Source organism: Haemaphysalis longicornis, unplaced genomic scaffold, assembly GCF_048455015.1.
Source record: "Haemaphysalis longicornis isolate Haplotype H1 unplaced genomic scaffold, Haemaphysalis longicornis Haplotype H1 scaffold_28, whole genome shotgun sequence".
Taxonomy (NCBI): Eukaryota; Metazoa; Arthropoda; class Arachnida; order Ixodida; family Ixodidae; genus Haemaphysalis; species Haemaphysalis longicornis.
Window position 1 is genome coordinate 21,829 of NW_027526329.1, and position 5,576 is coordinate 27,404.

General features: G+C 45.8%; 2 non-coding genes across 2 annotated transcripts; one reads left to right on the forward strand and one right to left on the reverse strand.

Annotated features, from left to right (window-relative positions):
- The first annotated feature begins 3,538 nt into the window (after nt 1–3,538).
- Nucleotides 3,539–3,627, forward strand: Trnay-gua (transfer RNA tyrosine (anticodon GUA)). Its single transcript is given in 2 exon segments — nt 3,539–3,575; nt 3,592–3,627. It is a non-coding gene; the product is annotated as a tRNA-Tyr (tRNA).
- A 1,598-nt stretch (nt 3,628–5,225) lies between these two features.
- Nucleotides 5,226–5,299, reverse strand: Trnan-guu (transfer RNA asparagine (anticodon GUU)). The gene has a single exon. It is a non-coding gene; the product is annotated as a tRNA-Asn (tRNA).
- Nucleotides 5,300–5,576: the final 277 nt, after the last annotated feature.

Consider the following 5,576-nt stretch of genomic DNA (forward strand, 5'->3'; position numbering starts at 1 on the left):
ACTTCGTGCATCTTTCATTGCGAAATCAATGGGCCTCCTCAATATACCAGTCCTGGACGGCCCGCGGGCTGTCCTTCGACTGCCTTCGAGTGTCGGAGATTGTCAACGGGCAATCATCCAATATCGGCGTGAGAATGTTGGTGCCGCTACTGCGTAACGACCGGTCTTTAGCAGTTCAGAATTAAGCAGAAAGGTACATCCATGCCTGAGTGCCAGCATTCTTGGTGCCAGTTACTCTGATGCCCCCTCCCACAGCACTCACTGCCGACTTGTGAATATTGGGAATATATTTGCTCGTGCACCTTCTTCCTCTAACAATAGGACGCTGAAACTCCGTTTGGGTTAAAATACTGTCACAGACGGTGCGTGCTGCCACGGTGGTTCGCATTTAACTGATCGAGGAATCCCACGTGAAAGGAGAAGCGGTAGTTGTTCTTGGGTTCCAAGGGTTCAATGTACGGCTCATGGAGCACCGTGGTTTACTCAAGAATAATCCATTTGCACATATCACTCGGCACTGTAAGCCCCACGATGAAAACTGTCAAGGAAATTCAACCCAGTGTATAACGACACGTGTATTCTTTGGCACCAAGAAAAAGTGAAGGGAAGTGCATTAGTCATACTTCTGTGCCACTTTACGACAAGGAATTTGCCTTCCTGTCAAAGACGATGCCTCAGATTGTGTTCTTTTCTTTTTGGGGGGGGGGGGGGGGGCGGGGAGGCGGAGTTGGCTACGATGAGATTGTTGGCGCACCGCTGTGTAGAGATGACGTTTAGAGACACGTGCGGTGTATAATTGTATATATGTTTTTCTTGCGATTAAAGAATTATTTGAGAGTGAGCGCCGTCTTGTGTCCCCTCTTCGTCGTCGTTGTGTTGTTAAGCGCTGTTTAGGATACCCGCAAAAAATGTACAAAGCGGAGAATACTAATTAGCGGTGTAGGTCATAGTGAGCCCAATAGTACATGATACGTTAAATGATCATCATAAAACCATAGTGAAAAATGAACACAACAGTACTGCAAACATCACACTTGCTGATATCACAAAAGCTCAGTAGAGCGCGGGCCCATATCACAGGAAGCAAATCAATCCTACACGTGCGTAAGGCAACCCCCCGACGGGGGTAATTGTCCGGCAATGGGTTATTAAAATAGATGAAAATGTGCAGACCAATGATATGTTGGGGGTAATTGATTGGGGTAGTAGTACGAAACGGATGTGCCTCGCGTGTGTTTGAGATAGGAAAGTTCGGTCTTCACCATTATTTTTCAGTTTGAAGCATCCTATTAGTTCTTTCCGACGACGTACAAGCTTATTGACTGAAAATAAATGAGAACTGCTAGTTGAAGGTGGGAATATTTATTGGAGCAGGTTTGTTGGCTTCCTGTTGCCACCGCTACGTTCGGAATCTCTGAACTGCGGCGCAGCACAACTTCTAAAAAAAACACTCTGTGTAAGCCGCATTTGACGAGGTATCATTCAGGCGAAAATTAAGGGGAAGAACATGACCTTATTTCATTTTAAGCACCAAAACATTACCAGTGAACGCTTTGGTACATGCCGTGACCACTCGACGCAAAGGAGCACTAACTGAAATTATCGGAGTTCTAGGCGATGAAACTACTGCTTGGCTCTGAGGCTCGCCGCAGTATAAGCAACATGGAGGAGTAACACTATCTGGGTATCTTTACGGGCACTGAAATTCCCCCACACACGGACGTTTCTGTGCACCCTTTCCAACGGGAAAAGCGGTCGCCGCGACCGCGAATCGACCGCACAACGTCGTATTCTAGGGTCAACCTGAGCGCAAAGCAACCAAGGAAATGGGCCGGAAAAACGAAATAAGTAAGAAGATTGGCACACATTGAAAAAACCGCAACGAGGTTAAATTACTCATCGTGCAGTAAGCTTGCCTTTTTAAAGTAATATAAAGAAGAAGAAGACTTTATTTTTCCGCAGACGTTGTTACAATTCCTGCTGATGGGGCAGGAGCTAAATGCATTGAGTGCCTGACGAGGGCTCCTGACCCCCTGGAGTTTACAACAGAGGAGTTCACAGCAGAGGACATGTTCAAATCAAATATGCGTGCTTAGCAATGAGATCCAGCAATACAGAGAGAAAAAAATAAGTAAATTAAGAAAAATACAAAATCATTTCGTACGATTTTTACGATTTGGTATGATTTCGTACGATTTACGGACGAAATCGTACATAAAAACTGGAGTTACCTTTGTGTTCGGTACCTTCTTATATATTAAGTATATAGATAAGTTTGCATCTTCCTGTAATTAACGCCCGTCCACTAGCCGATACCAAAGTATGTGTGTGTGTTCATGTGTGTTTCTGCAGATTAAAAAGAACAGCTTTTGTTCAGTTTCGTTCCCCAATCTCGGAAGGCCGAATTTCCACCTCGGCTGAACTGAATGGAAAAAGAGTGGCCAGTGAAGTGGCCTATTTTCTCAATATTTTTCTATATGGTTGCTTTCAATACTTATCGTGCATTATTTAAGCGTGTATTTTGAGGACGTTTCTTCGACTTCAGCTGTATTGATGTTCGTGTTCATTATTTGAGTTGTCTGCTTTGTTTACGTCCAAGCTTGTAACTGCGTGTGCATCTTCATTAAAAGGACTTATTTACCTGTTGGGATTTTTTGAGGGGGGAGTGGGGGTGGGCTTCTTTTTAGTGTGTTTACGCTTCTTTTGTGTATCTTGCGTTGACCAGTATGACATCGTCGTTTATTTTGGGAGGAACTTTGAAGTTGAATAAATACATAAAAATGATTTCTGCTCTTCATATACCTTTTCGTCTCTATTATTCAGCCTCACTACATGATGGTCTAGCCCGATCATTCCACTCATCTTGCTGGATTCACGCGATTTGGGTCCGCAGATTCTGCTTTAGGTTTCGGTTTTCGCACTACACGCGACGGATTCACACGTGGCAAGCGCCAGCATGGATTTTGCGGTTATATTTTCGATGCCAATATGCTCTAATACAGTTAATTTATCAACTTATTGCACTGTGTCGAACGGGAATCGGAACCGAACCGAAAACCAGAACGAAACCTCAATTTTTGCCCGGAACCAATACCGAACAGAACCCCTATTTTTTCCGCCATTTTGGAACTAAACCAAAACCGGAACGTATCGAAGGAAACCTTCTCAACAGGTTACGAGGCCTCGAAACTGTAATTTACAATTTTTCCTCTTTTTTTCCCTTTCTTCTTGTGTGCGCAAAAAATCATTTTCTTTGTTTGTCGTCAACTGGGACTAAAGGTGTAAACTTGCCTATGAAAGGAAAAGCTCAGTAGGCCCCAAAACGCAGCGTAGGCGGCAATATGGCCCGATAGAGATCGAGCAGACGAAAGAAAAACGTATAAACAAGAGAACAATGAGCTGCAAGAAATCTCAATAGAGCGTAACTTAGAGCCAGCTGCCCCCAAGCTTCGCAGGCCTGTTTCAAGGTTGCTTTGTGCACACATACACCCTGTTTCCTCCTCACAAGGGCAAGGGAAGCTTGCCTGCTATCCCGTTCCCGTCGATAGCTCAGTTGGTAGAGCGGTGGACTGTAGAAGGAATCAAACTGACATCCATAGGTCGCTGGTTCGAATCCGGCTCGACGGACAACTTCTTTTTCTTTTTTTTTGACACGGGGCTATCCATTTGAGCTCTGTATACCTGTCCTGAAACTGTAACATAATGCCTTAAGTTTTGTGAGCTTTGTATTTTAAATTTCGTTTTCTATTTCCGGTGGAACTTGAAGCGACTTAATATACGGTGTAAAGAAGTTCGGCGTCAACCGTTAGTTGTCCCTCTCGAACCGTCGCGGAACTGCTCAATATTTGGCTATGGCCCAAAGTGTTCTTGATAATATTTGTACTAAACTGTCGTGGTGCTCCCATCTTGTTGTCGGGAGCTTGGCGTAAAACCACATGCAAGCCAAGGAAAAACATCAATTGTCATCCAATGCACAAAACGGTTCCTAGCTTTTTCTTTCAAGTTGTTTCTTCCCCCAAATGACTTTTTCTTACACGACCGAATGTCACATCAAAGGATGTCGCCATGTTCCACCACTTAAATGTCGGGGGTTTTAGCACCAAAGCTACACCTTGCCTATAATGCGTTCCGTAGGTGAGCGCTCCAGATTAATCTAGACCCCTCATGATATTTAACGTTCGCTTAAATCTCCACACACGTACGTTTCTGTTTGTAACACTGGGACTGTTGTAGCTGGACGTAATGTGTGGCGCTTAACTTTTTTAAAATACGAAGAAAATAGCGAACGGTGGTAAGCACGTCCCTAGGGGCGACCGCTGACAATCCCCGGCTCGCACAGTGGCGTTAGCAAAAAAAAAAGAAACTGGCGGAAACCCCTAGGAGCTCTTCCCGTTGCCTAGCAACCAACAACGCCACAGCTCGCGCAACACCTGCTTTTCAGACCCTTGATGCCACTCCAGCAACGTCGAGCATGCGTCGTGCACGTACGAGCCGCCGCTCCGCCCCAGATGTCGTCATGTGCTACCGCGCAAGTAATGCTTGGCATGAGGAGCACGACGATACCAATGCATATGACGATGACTACTACAGTAAAACCTCGATAATATGACTTTAAAGGGACCACAAGAAAGCGTTGTATGACCGCGGTGTCGTACAACCTGGGTGCGTGTAAATGCCGGCAAATAAACGGTCTCACGTGACAGGTGGGCTAACCCCCACATTCACAAACCTAACTTCAGTAGAACTTTTCCATTCGCACACGTTTCGGCGCGTTAACGCTTTTCAAGAACCAAACTTACGCTCAGAGGGCGCCTTTTCGCGAACTTATCGGACAGAAAAGTAAGCGCTATTTAAGTTAGCTCCCGACCTACCTTAGGTGCGCCTTTTCCCGACCAACATTGCAGACTACTACGATATCTTGGCTGAGGTGTCGGATTTCGCGCGTCGTACGCGAGAAATTAGAGAGTTTTAGCTGTCCGTTTTTGACGGTCCGCTCCGGTATCTCGCGACAGCTCAGCGCAACCGGAGCCAATGCCGTTCGCGACCAAGGGCGCCACGCATGCGGAATGTCGCTCCCGCTTGCTATCGAAGCGGAGCGGACCGATAAAAACAGTCAGCTTAGCGTCACTTATCCACGTCTCCTTGGTTAGCGTCACTTATCCACGTGTTCTTGGTTACCTAACACAAAAATGTCACGCCAAAAAAAAAAAAGAAAAAAACCTCGCCGCCCCCGGGAGGGCTCGAACCTCCAACCTTTCGGTTAACAGCCGAACGCGCTAGCCGATTGCGCCACGGAGGCGAGGCGAGCGTCCCCAGCGCAAACGCTGCAGTCTCTTCCATGCAAACAAACAAACGTGACACGCTGTTCTGCTCGGCTTTGCAACGATTTATTGACTTGTATCGCAGGCACAATAATAAAGAAAGCAATACTATAATAACCGTTTAACGTGACTCTTCGAAGTTTTTATGTTTTAAATAAAATGTAGAATCTTTACAGAGCTGTATTTTTAATAAACTGACAGGCGCCACTGGTAAATTCTGGGCGGCCAGTGTGGGTGCCACCGCCATTTTTTGTG